The sequence below is a fragment of the Notechis scutatus genome, chromosome 2, assembly GCF_049901735.1.
Source record: "Notechis scutatus isolate UNSWTSFEM ecotype Mainland chromosome 2, rNotScu1.2, whole genome shotgun sequence".
Taxonomy (NCBI): domain Eukaryota; kingdom Metazoa; phylum Chordata; class Lepidosauria; order Squamata; family Elapidae; genus Notechis; species Notechis scutatus.
Window position 1 is genome coordinate 251,327,527 of NC_142010.1, and position 16,797 is coordinate 251,344,323.

The 16,797-nt window shown below is 43.2% G+C and overlaps 1 protein-coding gene across 10 annotated transcripts in view; it reads right to left on the reverse strand.

The window, feature by feature from the left end:
* NEDD4L (NEDD4 like E3 ubiquitin protein ligase) overlaps positions 1 to 16,797 on the reverse strand; it is a 308,711-nt gene that overhangs the window by 206,999 nt on the left and 84,915 nt on the right. Inside the window, exon 1 of one of the 10 annotated variants that reach the window (XM_087958574.1) lies at positions 6,907 to 7,042. The exons of 5 other annotated variants lie outside the window; for them this stretch is intronic. The gene's annotated coding sequence lies outside the window, so the exon portion shown is untranslated. Of the gene's footprint in view, positions 1 to 6,840; positions 7,043 to 16,797 lie in introns of those variants that run through there. 4 more of the 10 variants (XM_087958581.1, XM_087958582.1, XM_087958580.1 and 1 more) reach the window with 4 other exon arrangements.

Below are 16,797 nucleotides of genomic sequence, written 5' to 3' on the forward strand. Positions count from 1 at the left end.
CATTCAAATCATGAGTCTCTAGCCACATCTCTCAGAGTTTAAAAAAATCATTTATTAGGAGTGAACATGTCTGTGTTACCTGGGGGCAGCCGACACTGAGACACATCATTCATCTCACCCTTGACCCTGGTCTTCCTCCACCCCCTGGATGTATATTCTCCAATGCGACACATCCATAGCCAATAGTCATCAATCATGCTCTCCAGTAATAATCTTACGGGCCAGAAGCTTTTGCGGCCTAGCAATTATCTATAAAAATATTTAAGGTATGCATTGCTTCCCCCACCCCCTTTCTATTAACAACTCTAAAAGACCAGAGAAATATTTTTGAGTTGATAAGGGTACTATAAATCATACTAGGAACATATATATAGGAAACATATAAAACATATAAATTATACCAGGAAACATAATAATAAGCTAGGGCTTATCAAATCATACTAGTAAACAGTCAAAATAATAATTAAAAATTGTAAGGATAAAAGCCACAAAGTTACATTCATACAGTCATCCTGAAAGGAAGGATAAGAAGATGAATAGTAACAGTAATAGTAATGCAGGCTTAGTAAATAGTTTTGACAGTGTTGAGGGAATTATTTGTCTAGCAGAGTGATGTAATAAAGTAATAAAAATGAGGCAAATCTTACTTAACAACTATCTCGCCTAGCAGCAGAAATGTTGAGCTCAATTGTGGCTGTGAGGCCTACTTGTATCACACATTGCTTCCAAACTAACTCTTCTGTATTATCAAGAGTGAAAAACACAATGGTAAAGAAAGAGGTCCTGAGGCAAGAGCGGCTTCATAATTCTTTGTGCTATCTAAAGCTACAATATCCACAAAGAAGGCCAGAGTCATTCACTAACCTTGTTGACTTTCCGGACTAGCTCGCTCGGATGCAATAAGCCTGCCTGATCAAAAAAAATGAGGCAATGTAGAAACAGATAGCTCTACACCAGTTGCTTATTCACAGTGTGGCTTATTAGGTGAACTTCCAGTGGAATCAAAACATAATAACATTTCAGATAAGAGAAAATAAGAGGAGCTGTCCCACCACCACAGAGAGCAATTGTTCTCTATTCTTCCACGCTGCCCATCAATCACCAGAATGCCCCCAGCAAATCTCAGGAGGCCAGAAAAATCCACATCCTTTCTTACAAACAGCAAGAGCCATAAATGAAACTGTCAACAGACTAATAATACCTGAGAGCAGCAGCTGTCTGCATCTTCATCTATTTTTCCTTCAGCGATAAAAAAAAAAAGTGTAAATATTGGCTCTAATGGTGATGATAGTCCAGTAACTTATGCAATCGTTTTAATTACTCTCTTAGCCCCTTGCTTATGACAGCCGCCATGGCTTGAGAGAGACTTAGGGCCTTAGTAAATAAACAATAAAGTTAGAATAAACTTTACTGACACTTTGAATGTACACCGATCGGCATACATTAAAATGAAATTTCATTGCATATGGCTCTCAAAGGGTCTCCACCTCCAAAACACACTACATAAGCATGACAAAATAAACAAATACAAAATTATGCATTTACCTACCTATATAATATGACATTGTATGACACGTATTATATGACATATTTTATATGAATGTATTGATATTCACGAATTTGCCACTAGGATCCCTTAGTGCAGGGGTGTCAAACTCTATTTCATTGAGGGCCGCATCACCGTTGTGTTTGACCTGGGGGTGGTGGCATGGCCAGCTTGACGTCACTCCTGTCAGGGGCACCTGTGGTGGCCCGAGCGCTCTGCCAGCGAAAACGGGCTCTCAAGCTCCATTTTTGGCTGTGACAGCTGCCTGCAATCCTCTGCCAGCGAAAACGGAGCTAGGGAGGGCCACACACAGCCCTCCAGAGGTCCATTTTCACTGGCAGAGGCACCACGGACCGGTCCTTTGCAATTTCCAGGGTGGTCCCACAGACCAGATCTAAGAACCCGGGGGGGGGGGGGGTTGAGTTTGACACCCCTACCTTAGTGAATCCGAGAACCAAGAATATAATTTATTCTAAGCTAGACATGGCTTCTGTGCAAGCTATTACAAAGTAAGTCAATGGGACCAAAGCATTCTGCAGATCCCAACTGCAAGGCCCAGAGGCAATACTGTAGGTGCCCAAGGACATCTCTCTTAGCACCGGCAGGCCTTCTGCCCTACTCCACTTTGACATCATATGTGCAATATCAACAGCAATAAAACAGTAACTAGTAGTACATTGCAAAGAAAAACAAGCACCGTTGGAAACACCTTCATTTATAAGAGCGTCAATTGAAAATACCGCATTTCCTCGAAAATAAGACCGTCTTATATTTTTCTTCCCACCAAAAAAGGGACCAGGTCTTATTTTCGGAGGATGTCATCCACTGACTAACCTCACTTGCACGCGTCACCCCCGGCCTCCTTTTTTGCTGTCAGAGGCCTTCAGGAACTTTTTCTTCTGTGGCCAGCAAGACTTTCCTGAAGGCCTCTGCAGCCAATAACAGAGCTCTGGATCAATCCGGAGCTTTGTTATCAGCTACAGAGGCCTTCAGGAAAGCCTTGCCAGCCTTGCTGGCTGCAGAAAAATTGGCCCGGCAAGGCAGGTGTTGGGGTGTGCGAGGCCTGGTTACAACTGTCCAAAGATAAGTAGTAGGGTAGCTCCACCCCTCCATCCCCAACCTAGCTTAATTTTTACACGTGCACTCTGGAGTGGGCAGGATCTTAATTAGGGCTTATTTTGTGGGTAGGGCTCATATTGGGCGCACGTGTAAAAATCAAGCTAGGACTTACTTTCAGGGTACGTTGTATTTTCGGGGAAACAGTGTAGAGAATAACTCCACTCAAGCGCTTTATAAATATGCCAGTCTATCCAAAAAAAGAAAAGACAAAAAAAATGGGCATTAATAATAAGCTTTATCTAAGGGGGTGAGGAAGGATGGCTGAGAGAATATGGTTCATCTGTTTCCTTTTCGATTAGTTAGTCAGTCAGTCAGTCAATCAGTCCCAAAGGTGCTTTTTAAAAGGCAGCTGGACTTCCGTGGTTTTTCCTTGGAAAACATTTCTCTTCTCATCCAAGACGCTTCTTCACTTCCCCAAAAAAGTGAAGATGCATCTTGAATGAGAAGCAAAATGTTTTCTAAGAAAGAGCCATGGACATCCAGCTGCCTTTTGGAAAGCACCTTCGGGACAATTGTGACCTGAGGGACTGAGAATGTACGTAGACATTCCGTCAGTTAATCAATCCATCTGTCCATCCATCCAATTTCTAGGCCATCCCTCTCTAAAATGAATCTGGGTAGCTTCACAACAAAAACAAGTGAAACAATAGAATATAAAAAGAACAGCAGCTACCTGGAGGGAGCAAATTAAAAAAATGAAATAAAATCCCTCATCCTGACTTAAAAGGGCCTGAATACACATTAACTGAAGACTTGGCAGAGGAAGCAGATTTTTAAGGGTTGTTCAAAGGCAGGTAGGGGGAGAGCTGTATGAATCTCGTGTGTGTGTGTGTGTGTGTGCGCGCGCGCATGGATTGTTCCAGGTACAAGCTGACTTTGGGAGAGCAGGAAGGGTTTTGTTAGTGACTGGCAATTCTCAGGGAGGTTTGGTTGACTAGTGGCATGCTTATACTGCTGAATTCCAAACTTGATTGCAGGAAATACGACTTCAGCAACAGAGTGGTCAATGTCTGGAATACTCTACCTCAGTGGTCCCCAACCTTTTTTGTACCAGGGACCGGTTTCAAGCAGAAACATTTTTTTCAAGGACGGGGGGAGAGAATCCGAGTTTGGTAGTTTGCTTGCAGACGTTTCATTACCTGACTAGGTAACATCTGATGTTGTTACCTAGTCGGGTAATAAAACGCCTGCCAGCAAACCACCAAGTTCAGGGAGCGCCTCGGCCCTGCCTCCCTCAGCCCCATCCCTCAGGTGTCTCCCTCCCTCCCTCCCTCAGGTGTCTGCCTCGTTCCTCTCAGTCACTCTATCGCTCCTACAGCAGCCCAGGAAGAAACTGCTTCAAAGAAGCCGGGTGGGGGGTGGGTGGCTTTTCCTGTCGCCACAGCTTCAAGCGCCGTTTCACCCCACCCCGCCCGCCCGCCGCTCGCGGTTCAATCCACAGTGCTCCGTTCTACCTGCCTGCCTGCCTGCCTTCTCGCTTCGGAGCAGCTTCGCTGATAAAAAGAGGCGAATAGTTATTATTCTCAGCCGAAGCTGCTCCCAAACAACCAGACAGGCAGGCAGGCAGAACGGAGCACTGTGGGATTGAACCGCGAGCGGGCGGGCGGACGGGTGGGGAGAAACGGGCGTCGGAGGCGCTGCGGCGACAGGAAAAGCCATCCCCGGCTTCTTTGAAGCAGTTTCTTCCTGGGCTGGTGGAGGAGCGAAAGCGACTGAGAGAGCTGAGCCAGAGAGCAGGACAGGCTTCGGTTGCTTCCTCCCTCCCCTTCTTTCATTTGTGTCCTTGATCCCCGATCCCAGCAGCATTCACCGAAGGCGAAGAAAGCCGCCATTTTTTTAATTTTTTTCTTTGCGGCCCGGTAAAGAGTGCTCCACGGCCCGGTACCGGTCCGCGGCCCGGTGGTTGGGGACCCCTGCTCTACCTGACTCTGTGGTTTCTTCCCCAAACCCCAAAAACTTTAACCTTAGACTGTCTACTATTGACTTCACCCCTTTCCTAAGAGGTCTGTAGGGGGCATGCGTAAGTGCACCAACGTGCCTACCGTCCCTGTCCTATTGTTTCTTTTATATATATTTTTATTTTTCTTATATGTATCCATGTATTCATAACTATGTTTTTACTTATACCTATTATCTTGTAAGCAATTGACAAAAATAAACAAACAAACAAACAAACAAACAAACAAATAAATAAATAAATTCCAAAGTCAACTCTGCTTGCATTCCCAGAGCAAGAACTCAGAGAATATAAACATGCAACTGCTTTCAACCGACGGCTCAAACACCAGTTTCTGAAGAGTGAGAGAGACAGTAAGGCAAAAGTAAAAGGCTGAAACAACATGAGACGGCCCTGAATCAGGAACAGAGGTACTGTCCTCAACTTATGACCACAATTAGGAGCATAATTTCCATTGCTAAGCAAGGGAGGAGGGTTTATTAAGTGAGTCGCATCTGATTTCACGACCATTTTGTCCCTGGTGGTTAAGCAAATCACTGCAACTGTTAAGTGAATCATGCAGTCATTAAGCAAATCCAGCTTCCCCCCATGGACTTTGCTTCTTAGTTTGAAAAAGCAATGCTCTCATTTAAATACACTTGCGATACTATAAGTCCAGCTTCCCCAACCTGATGTCCTTTTCTATACGTTTGAAGGGGAAGCTAAACCAATGGTAGCCTATAGCAGCCAGACCCATAGCCTGCGAGTCCCAGCTTCCAAGCTACATGACAAGCAGATTGGGAATACTAAACTTTTTCTTGTCCTTGGGTGACAACTTCTATTTGTTATACCTTCAACAAGTACAATTAACTTCCCTCTGGAAAGTATGACCTTTGTATTCCAATAGGTAATCAATAAACTCATAAAACAAAAATATCAGGTTCACAAATATGCTTTACAGGTGTGCCTTTTCTTGAAAATGCCATATTAGGACTCTACCATTCATTGTAGTGGTGGTGCAGTGGTTAGAATGCAGTATTGCAGGCAAATTCTGCTGACTGTCAGCAGTTCGATCCTGACAGGTTCAAAGTTGACTCAGCCTTCCACCCTTCCGAGGTCAGTAAAATGAGGATCCAGTTGTTAGGGGCAAAAGGCTGACTTTGTAACCTGCTTAGAGAGAGCTGAACCGTTTTAAGTCCTGTTGCTATTTTGATAATTATATTCCTGCTTTTCTACCTGTAGAAGAACAAAGCTGCGTACAAAAGACCAACAATCTTCGGAACAAAAACGACAAATGTAGATCACTTTTAAAAAGATGGATTGAAAACCAGCCTGATCCAAGAACGGCTGGAACTCTATAAATGCTTGAATAAACAGACACATCCTCAGTTGTTGCGTAATGCAAGGCAACATGGGATCGGCTGCAATTTACAGCAAACAGATGCCAATTTGCCATGGTGCACCAAAGGATGCCCACTATTAGCCAACTCTACATCCTCACCAGGCTTCATCTGGCATGCCAGGGACTACACTATGTTCAAAAAGCATGCAGGATTAAGGTGGAGATTAATAGCTCATAGTAATTAAATATGAAATGGCACACAAACCCTCTGCAAAGCTTTTTGCACTTATTCTTACTTCTCCCAGCACTCATAAACAAGGCCAAATTTCTTGGGTCTCTGGAGGCTAAATAATTCCTATATCTTTTGGAAACAATGCAAAGCAGCTTAATTTTAGCAAGGGAGGGAGAAAGAGCTTTTAGACTATAAACACTTGAGAAAGGTCTGAATGGCCCAGTTTTAAAACAGACCTTAAAAATTCCCTCTCAGAAGATATTGGATCTATAAGTGAAGATAAGTGGCTCAGTTCCAAAGACATTTAATGCAGTTTATTTATTCAGCAACAACTCAAGGTACTTGCAAGTCAGCCAGAACTTTTACATTATAAAGCTGGTGTCTGTGCTATTATACAGATTTTAAAACTACAGTCAGAAATATTAATTATTGTGTTGGAAAAGACTTAATGGCATCTGGCTAGAAACTGAAGCACTAGAAATAGCTTTATGGGATGATGAGCTTGGCATAATTAAGGTAAATACCAGTCTTTTAAAGTAATTCATCTTAAAGGGATAAGATTCTAAATGTAGCTGGAATTCCAATTTAGCTCTTTATTTTGTTTCCCCACTGATAATAATCCCAGCTTGCTAAGACAACAGGATTTCTCCTATAGTTTTTCCTACCTCAGCTGGTTCCGTATTCCAGGTGAACCTTCTCCTGCGGCCCCTTACTTAACTGGCTCCACTTACCTTTTTTCCAAGCACAGGTTCACATTCACTACCGGCGAGAGCTGCACACCGAAGACTGGAACTGCTTCCTCGTTGTGCTAGCCAACCAACACCACTCCCACTTCAAGTTTAAAGTGGAGAATTGAGCAACGTAAACCACCCTCCTTCCATCAACCTGGGTGTGCCACCTTTACAACAGCACTTGAAAATCCTGGCATTGAAAACCAGGCATGTGTCCTGGAGCTATGGTGCTACCTTGTGGAGGGGGGGGAATATAAATGAGGCTAGGCAGTGCTGTGTTTTGCAGTTGTAGAGAAAGTCACTATGAAACTTCTGCCTGACGCTGAACACTGGAAGCTTCTGGAAATGATCTTCCACTAGGAAACGCTTTGCCTAGATTATTTCTCTGTGACTGACCCCGATAAAAGATTTAGAAGCTAACCCAGTGAAAACAATAGGCTATTCTAATGCTATTTTATCCCTTTTCCTCTTACTGTATAATTACTTTATATGTTCTGATGAATGCTAACCACAGACATGAATAGTGGTTTGGTTTTCCTGATAGAAAGAGGAAAACTGCCACTGGTGTTTTATTACAGGTTCTTTTCTGAATAGCTCATCGACTATGTCCTTTGTAACATAAGTGGATTTTTGCAACGAAAACTGGGGGACTTGCTTGGCTTTCTATATAGATATAGCCACAGAATCACAGAACCCATAAGGCTGGAAAGGATCTTGGAGGGTCTTCTAGTCCAGCCCCCTTACAACCACAATTGAGAGCAGAATTTCCATTGCTAACCAAGACAATTGTTACCTGAGCTGTGCCTGGTTTTTACTACCTGTTTTGCCACAGTAGTTACGCAATTCACTGCAGTTGTTAAAGAAATTGTGCATCTGTTAAGTGAATCTAACTTCCTCCATTCATTATGCTTTTCGGAATCCGGGTGGGAAGGTCTCCAATGGTGATCACATGACTCTAGGATTCTGCAATTCTAAACACAGGTTTGCAAAGCACCTGAATTTTGGTCATGTGACCATGGGGATGCTGCAGTGGTTAAGTCACTTTTCTCAGTGTTGTAACTTTGCTAAATGAATGGCCATAAGCTGAGAACTACCTGTATTTTTTTTTTCATTCGCAGCCTCCTGGTTCAATTTCACCACTAGCCAAACCTGATAAAGGCTTCGGGAAATTTGCAGCGTTGCTCCCTTCTGCGCGGTCCTAATGAAGAGATTAATCCTTATGACTTCACTGTTCATTTTTTACCTTCTGAAGCAGACTAAGGCTATCCCTTATGAAACATTGCCATTATCTTTTTGCAGGCTTCACATAAAGTACGTCAGACCATTGGAGCCTTTCCCAAATATCCAGCACAACGGTGCTATACATTCGCACGCCAAGTAGACAAGAGTCCTGTGTGTGTTCATTCCAGACAATTATTAATCAGATCTTTATGCAGCCAGATACAGAAGCCTAGAGAATGGATTCTGCAGAAGTTTTAGATTTTTTCTCAGCTCTCTGTGCGGGAATCAAACTTGCTTTGAAAGAGGCGGAAACTCCATAGATCCGTGATGGCAAACCTGTGGCACATGTGCCACAGGCAAACTTACCTCACTGCGCATACAGGCACCTCATAGCTGATTTCCGGGCAGTTTGAGGCCTTTTTCAGCCTCCCAGGCTTGAGGAAAGCCTCTGCAGCCTGAAAAATAGGCCCATTTCGTCACTTCCTGTTAATACCGGAAGTGATGAAACGGGCCTATTTTTCAGGTTGCGGAGGCTTTCCTCAAGCCTGGGAGGCCGGAAATCAGCTGGGAGGCGCAGTGCAGGTAAGGGGGTGGGGGATTGCAGCATGCATACGCAGTGGGCGTGCGCATGGCCTTCTGGGTGCTGGCACACGAATGCAAGTGCATGCACAATTTTTGGCACAGGAGCCCAAAAAGGTTAGCCACCACTGCCATAGATGCAGAGAGCTAAAGAAATGTCCTAAAGCAGGCAAACTCAGGGCTTTGTTAGCACAATCCTATGGTACTTGAGTCTCGTTTGTACAAGCAATTAGCTTCACAGATTCTTTCACCAAGCCTGGGCCAGACCAACCCATAGAACAACTAAACAATACACAAGAGCTTGAGCTGAAATGCGTCTAATTCTGCGTGCAAAATCTGGAATGAAAACCAGGCACCCTCAACTTCTGAAACCTTAGCCAGCCAGGCCTACAAAGAGTTAATCCCAGGTTGTAGTTTTCCAGCTTCTTGGGAACAAATTTGTGAAGTGGACAACCGGGAACGAAGTTTCTAAAATGTTTTACTATTTTTGGTACAGCTCTAGGCCCTTCCTGAAAAACAGTGATATAAAATGGAGGAGGAAGAGGAGAGGGAGGGGGAGGGGGAAGAGGACACACAAATGTTTTCTGGAAGCATGGTCTCTTGCTCTAGGACTCCCTGCCCCAACCCAGTGCCCTCCAGTGACATTGCAACTCTTGTTACTCATTGTTTGCACAAGCAACAGGCAGGCTGGGAGGTACCTGGGGTGGGCTGCCTGAAGATGCTAACTACTTCAAGATCAAAGAAGACGAGCGGATAGCGAAACAGCTTGCATGCAATAATAATAAAATAATATTGCAAACGTTTACCTTTTTTATGACCTGCCTTCTATCTGGCTTTTAGCAGTACTTAGCAGAATTAAACACCAAGAAAAGAAAAAGGAGAACAGGCTGCAAAAGATGGTCCATTTATACTTATTCTATAAGGGGAGTCTGCCCTCGTGTGAACCAACCAGAGCATCTCGACGAAGGGCAGAATAGATAGATAAGCCATCAATCAAGAAGAGGTCCACCTCTCAAAAAAGAGGATTCACACATGCAAGGGAACAACTCTGAGCTGGCCCCTAGAACAGGGTTCCCCACTTTTTCTGGGTTGGCGGCCCAGAGCGGGGGAGGGGAGAAAGAGGGGATGTTTTTTGGGGGGGCAGGTGCATGTGCACGAGCACACGCAACTTTCACGGCAACGCTCACCCGAGTGGGGTCACAACAAGGCTCACCCAAGTGGGACCGCCCCGCAATGAGACTCCTGCAAGTGGGGCCACGACGAGGGACCGCACCCGCCCGCAGCAAAGTTTGTGCGAGTGGGGCCACGACTGACCGCAACGCTCACACAAGTGGGTCCATGTGCATGTACTGATGCGTACGCTCCGGCCGGTCACTCATGCAGCCCGATGGCAATTAGGCCATGGCCCAGTAGTGGACCAGGGCCCAGAGGTTGGGGATCCCTACCCTAGAATACTTTGATTTCTGACTCTGCTGTGACATAGCATCGGCCTCCTACTTGAACATCCTGGGATCATGTTCACTTTAGCTTTAGTATGTGATGGTGGCTCAGAAAAATAGAAAGGTTCTATAAGTATATCTAGAAATCAATACAAAATGGGCAAATCTCGTTTAATATCTGAAGAGTTGTTACATTTAATGTATAGCACTGCCTGGGAGATTTGCTGGATTGAGTAATTGGAAGATGAGCCTCTAGGGTAGTGTTGCTCAACCTTGGCAACTTTAAGACCTGTGGATTTCAATTCCCAGAATTCCCCAGCCGGCCATGCTAGGGAATTCTGAGAGTTGAAGTCCACAGGTCTTAAAGTTGCCAAGATGGTGTCCCTGCAGTTTTCTTGGCAAGGCTTTTCAGAAGTGATTTTCCATTGCTTGCTTCGTAGGACTGAAAGAAAGTGACGGGTCCAAGGCCACCTAGCCAGCTTTTGTGCCCAACGTGAGACTAGAACTCACCATCTCCTGGTTTCTAGCCTGATGCCTTAACCCAGGGATGTCAAACTCAAGGCCCACGGGTTGGATCTGGCCCACGGGTTGGATCTGGCCCACGGGGTGCTTAGATGTGGCCCACGGGGTCGCCCTGGAAACAGTAAAGGACTGGACCATGGTGCCTCTGCCAATGAAAACACCCCCCCCAGCTCCGTTTTCAGCTGCGAGGCCTCCTGCAATCTTCTGCCAGCGAAAACGGAGCTCCATTTTTGCTGGCAGGGTGCTCAGGGTACCACAGGCATTCCTGATATGAGTGATGTTGAGTTGGCCATGCCCAACCTGCCGCCCCGGTCCTCCCCCCAAGGTCACACAACCCTGATGTGGCCCTCAATGAAATCAAGTTTGACACCCCTGCCTTAACCAGTACACCAGACTATCCCTCCTTGTATTCTTGAATTAAACAATTCTTATGGGTGACTTTATTCCATCTCTAAGTAAATTGTTTTGGGGTGCACTGAAAGCGGGGGGGATGTCTTCAGAGGGAAGTCAGCAAAGACACATTGACCACCTCAACCACGTGATTCAAGTCCTGTTTGTTTGTTTTTTACAACTATCACATACATACAAAAAAGAATGAGCCTTTGCTTATGCAGCCATCTCCACTATCTGGAGTTTTCTTACAGACACATATGAACACCCATGGATAACTTCAGGCTGCTCTCTAGGCTAAACATCTCTAATTACAACATTATGTGCCATAATTTATCTTAAAAGTGCAGAACTTTTCCTTTGAGAATCAAACATAATCCAGCTGTTAAACGAGTCTCAAAAATTACACTTGTACTTGTGGGGAAACTCAATTTCATGCAATCGTTTCATTTGTTCAGTACAAAACAATAAGAGCTTTTCATGGACACTAAAACACCCTTAATCTTTAAAACACCCTTAATCTTTTTTCTTTAATCCCCTCCGTTACAGTGTAAACAGAAATAAGAGCAACCCACCCAGCTTCCAAATGACTTTCACTGAAAATACTTCCAGGAGTTTTGAGAGATGCTTTCTGGCACAATACTTTTATTAACTCTTCCGTTAAGCTCCAAAAGGTACAAGGTTTTATGAAACCACTCAGCTAACAATTGAGGCAAACCCCCACCCCAAAAACAGAATATGCAACATAGTTAAGTAGCAGGCAAATTTTGATGAATCCATAATCCCATCAACAAAAAATACAGTAAGATGAATTTCTGTCCATTCCAATTACACACTTAAATTTAAAATAAAGGGATGAGCCAACCTTCACATTATTTTTCCCCTTCTTATTCCTGACATATAAAGGGGTTTTTTTAAGTCTTATTTTTACCATATAGTCTTCAAGACACTCCAGTCACAACCTTGAAACTAAGCCTTTGCTTAAATTAGTACCTCATCCAAATCCTTTTTGATCAGAGTACACTAAATCAAAGCACTCTTGTATCCTTTTCATGAAATTCGCTTTGGAGGCAGTCTAGTGTCAAGCTCTTATGAAGGAAGAAATTCTAATTGTTCAAATAAACAAACATAGCAGCTGTTAAGTAGTTCTAGACAAAGGTACAGTTGATTTAAGGTTCTGCAGACAAGTGCCATGTATTCACTCCTAAGCACCTTTCAAAGTTTCAGTTCAAAGTACGGTGCATGCACACACACACACACACACACACACACACACACACTCTCCTATGGAAGCCATATAATTAAAAAGCAAAGAGAAATCAGCATAAAGCTAGCCAGAACATCTGCAATATTGATGACCCAGCAGATGCCATTCAGTCCTTCAACTACGTTATTTGCATATTACATCTGTTGGTACCATAGACACCAATTCCAGTTCGACCTGAACGTCATACCACTGCAGAAACTTGCAAAACTGCAGCATTTCTTTAGCACGTGGCACATTTAACCACTTGATTCCTGAACAGTATGCTGAACTTTCCGATGTTTTGCAAGGGCATTAAGCCTCTGGTATGCGGAAGCTATGGAGAACAAAAAATTTCCACTGCCCAGGGAAGCAGGGGAAAAGCCACAGGTTTCACATACATTGTTTGAAGAAACATTAAAGAGAAGTTAATATGAGGTCTGGTGGTGCAGTGGTTAGAATGCAGTATTGCAGGCTAACTCTCCCCATTGCCAGGAATTTGATCCTGACCCGGTTCAAGGCTGACTCAGCCTTCCCGCCTTCCAAGGTCAGTAAAATGAGGAGCCAGATTGTGGGGGCCAGACTGCTGTAAAGCATTAAGAGACTGCTGTGAAGCATTATGAAGCAGTATATAAGTCTAAGGGCTATTGCTACTGCTAAGTTTCAAGAATGAAACTATTCATCATAAATTTCAACAGAAGGGTGCAGGCCAAGGAGAAAGAGTTTATGGAAGGCATTGGAATCAGTGGCTATTAGCCTTGATGGCAGTGTAATTGCCCCTGAAGCCATCTGCTGGGAGGCTAGTGCGCTTCCTTCTGTAGATGGTGGACTCATAGTCGGAAGTCTGATCCATCAGAGCATGGCTTAGGTTCTTTTGGTCACCATGAGAAGACAAAGGTCCAAGTCCACCCTCAAGTAGAAAAGTTCACCAAGTGTTGTTTGAGTCAATCATTCTCTGGAGCCTTTGGTGCTCTCACAGGTTGGTAGTTTGCTTGCTAATGTTTCATTATCCAACTAGGTGAAGATGTTATCCAGTTGGGTAACAAAACATCTGCAAGCAAACCACCAACCTCAGACTCCACAGTTCAAGCTTGATCTTCATATATTACCTCCTATTGGTACCAATTATTCTCTCTCAGCTCAACCTAAGTCATAGGATTGAGGTAATGTAGGAAAATAGAAACAGTGCCTCCCTATACTATAGCATTTTCAACTCCGGAATGAAAGTGAAAGAAATGTAACAAGCAAGTAAATAAACAGGAGATAAACTATACCCACAGAAATTGGCAGCCTCTGGTTTTGTTTTGTTTTTTAGTTGAATGATCTGCAGCACTCAACAGCAATCATATGTATTCATTCTTTGATTGCAATATGCCATTTTATCACAGGCATTCTGGTGCCTCATTTAATTAAACATTCAGTTTATAAAGGAATTTAAGAAAGCTGCCTTGTATGAACATCCCCATTTGACAGAAAGTAAGCTTCCATCCAAGTATCCATGAAAATGTTTGAAATGTTCACTGGTTACCAAAGCTTCTTCAATCTACTTGGATAAGCAGAGACATGTTTCAAACAACAACAACAACAACAACAACAACAACATAATAAGTCCAATTGCCATGATTCAACTTCCAGACAATTCTACCTGGATGCCTGAGAATCTTCATCAACAAGCTCTTCTGCATGTATGAAATAGGTGGAACTGGGGCTGTGCCAGTATGGCAGCATTTTTGTCACCTTGATAAAAATAACACATATTTGCAGATCTGGAAAACTGATCTGAAATACACCCTTTCCCTATGGCAAGAAAATGCCATCCCTATGGCAAGAAAATACCTTTTTTTTTTCTAGGCTAAGAGCTTCGAGTGGCCTTCTGAGATAATACCATCCCAATAATGTGAGGGGGGCATGAAAGATGTATGCAGTCTGAAGAGAAGCCAACCAATCAACATGATAAAGCCCCAGATCCACATTTTGGTTTTCTTCAGCAAATCACTGAACCATGGGTAACTTATTTCCAAGCTATCAATAAAAGAGAATTTATTCCTTCTGTAGTTGGTGGATCACTTGAGACAGAAGCACTGATGATATCACTTAGTTTGGGTAATGAAACATCTGCAGGAAAACAACCAAGCTAAGATATCACCAAGGACATCGGATTTCCCAACTAGACTAAGCCTAGTATCTAACGCAGGGGTATCAAACTCAATTTCATTGAGGGCTGTATCAGGGTTGTGTTTGATTTTGGGGGGGCGGGCGGGGGGATGTGGCCAGGATGGTCATGGCCAGATTGATGTCACTCGTGTCGGGGGCGCCTGTGGTGGCCCAAGCGCTCTGCCAGCAAAAACAGGCTCCCGAGCTCCATTTTCGGCTGCAATAACTTCCTGCAACCCTCTGCCAGTGAAAATTGAGTTTGGGAGGACTGCCCACAGCTCTCCCAAGCTCCATTTTCGGCTGCATCAACCTCCTGCAACCCTCCTGAGCTCTGTTTTTGCTGGCAGAGGCACCACGGGCCGGTCCTTTGCTGTTTCCAGGGCAGCTCCGTGGGCCAGATCTAAGCACCCCATGGGCCGGATCCAGCCCCCTGGGCCTTGAGTTTGACATCCCTGATCTAATGAAATCTGCCTTTTAAAAAAAAAGAGAGAGAGGTTCATGTGTGACATTGTTTTAATTGTTAGGTTCTACACTGCCCAAAGTAATGTTCAATGACAATAAATAAACAAATAATAGCAGAGTCCACAGACTTTTATCAAATGGGCTGTGGTACTTATTGTCCTATCTTTTTTTCCATTCCAATTCTGAAATTTCAGCGAGGGTCCACTTTGGCCCAAATGGGTGCAGCCATAACACCGTAGATTTGCTGGGGGTCATCTAAAAATATTCCCCCCATACCAGTACAGAAAGTCATGTGGGAACACTCTGTAGAGCCCAACTCACAGGCTTCTCTGTTGCTCTCTTTATAGAGAATCTCAGTGACATTCATCTATCTTGAAGGCATCGGATAGAACAAAACATATTTGTAACTTCTTCTGTCTGACCCAAATTCTGATGTATCCTGCCAGACTGTACTTGTATTTGTTCTACTCATCTGATTTACAATTGAAGAATAGTATTCATCTTAGTCAGAAGTGGGCAACTCTTGACAACTTTACGACCTATGAATTTCAACTCCCAGAATTCCTGAGCCAGTTGTCCACCACTGATCTTAGTGATTGCCTCTATTATAATTTTATAAGTTTTACTGTCAGTTCTGTTTTAATGCTTTCTTTTTATTTATATTTATAGGGGTTTAGTAGTGTTTCTGTACATACCTAACATGCATATGTGATGCATACTGTTCTTTCTGTCTGTTAAGGCCATTATAAAGATTAGGCCTAAAACAACCCTGTTCTAAGGTCCTGAGGAAATTCTTTGCCCTGCATTCTTTACTCATTCATGCATGAATAAGAACTTCCTAGGTGGCCAACTCGAGTGATCCTTTTCAGATTACACAATTCCTTAAGTAGCTACTAAAAATGAAGCAATAGCAGTCATGGAATACCACAGTCTCCATGGGAGAGACTTGAGCAAAGCAACTACAAAGTTCCTGGTTGGCTGTTTTATTTATGGCCATGGATCAGTAACCATGTTTGTTTTAGACGTGATGGAAGCATAGAGGCACTTAAAGAGAAATTTGTGGTAGAACGGGTTTTTAAAAAAACAAAACAAAAGAAATCCTAGAAGACCTGAGAACCTGCAAAAATTCTATAGATTCCTAAGAGACATTTGGAGATGATAATTTAGAATTTTATGCCTGATCTTCAGGTTTATGTTTTTATGTTTTATTAGATTTATATCCTGCTTCTTCTCCAGGGCTCAAGATGGCTTAGGGGGGGCTCTCTCTTGATTTAATTCTCACAACAAGCTGCATTCAACATTCCTCTTTCTTTTCTTCACTTGTACCAAACCTTAGTTTTCCATTGCATCTTTTGAAAAACCAAGGGTGGAATTCAGACAAGGCAGCATGCAGATTATATGCTTGCTATAATTGCACTTAGTTTGAATGAAATTCTCTTGTAAGATTTGCCTCAAAAGAGAAAAAACATCCTTCTAGGTTTTCCTGAAATGAGATATCTACAATGTAACTTTAAACCCTTGTTTTGAGATACTATTAAATGTCATTTTTTAAATTTCACTTAAGATTTTAAACATTCCAAAAATGTATTATAATCAATGGCAAACTAGATTTAGATGGCATCTTATCAAAACAAAGAAAGCTGTTGTGAGATAGTTTGATATTTTAATCTTTCTCACATAAGATATTGAGTGAATTTAGCTGAAACATAGCCAGCTATGAGATTTGGTGGGGGGGAGGGTGAGAATCATAGTACCTCAAAGCTGTGAATTAAGGAATACTTGATTCAAGAATCAAGAACTATAAAGAACAACCATACTATAGATCTGTCAACAGCTTTGGCTTATTTGGGATATAATGGTGAAGTTGCTTTTCAAGTCAAG